This window comes from Pantherophis guttatus, chromosome 6, assembly GCF_059756535.1.
Source record: "Pantherophis guttatus breed Tessera chromosome 6, ASM5975653v1, whole genome shotgun sequence".
Classification (NCBI taxonomy): domain Eukaryota; kingdom Metazoa; phylum Chordata; class Lepidosauria; order Squamata; family Colubridae; genus Pantherophis; species Pantherophis guttatus.
This window is the reverse complement of record NC_142068.1, coordinates 72,123,855-72,124,390: the sequence shown is the minus strand read 5'-3', so window position 1 is coordinate 72,124,390 and position 536 is coordinate 72,123,855.

Here is a 536-nt window from a genome sequence, read left to right as displayed (position 1 = left end):
TCATGTCACTGACATTTTAGCATTATCGAAGTTAGCTTTAGATCCTTCTCCCTGGAGGCCTGGGAAAGAGCCTTGCTATTGCCTGCATTGGCCATACAGGACAAAAACTAAAGGTTTCTCACAAAGATGAGGGAGGCAAACTATTTACCAAAGCACCAGAAGGCAAGACAAGAACCAATGGATGGAAACTAGTCAAGCAGAGAAGCAGCTTCTTCAGTTCTTGCTCACTGGAGGTTTTCAAGAAGCGACTGGACAGCCACTTGTCTGGAATGGTATAGGGCTATAGGCCCTGCTCAAGGTGGAGTTGAAGTAGATGATCTCCAAGGTCCCTTCCAACCCCCTTATTCTCTGTTATTCTATTCTATGTTAAAATTGGACTGTGAGGCTGGGCTGCGTCAGGGTTCCAATTTCGTCCTATACAACAGGGGGTCTCCAAGCTTGCCCACTTTAAGACTTGTGGACTTCAACTCCCAGAATTCCTCAGGTAGCTAAGGAATTCTGGGAGTTGAAGTCCACAAGTCTTAAAGTGGGCAAGC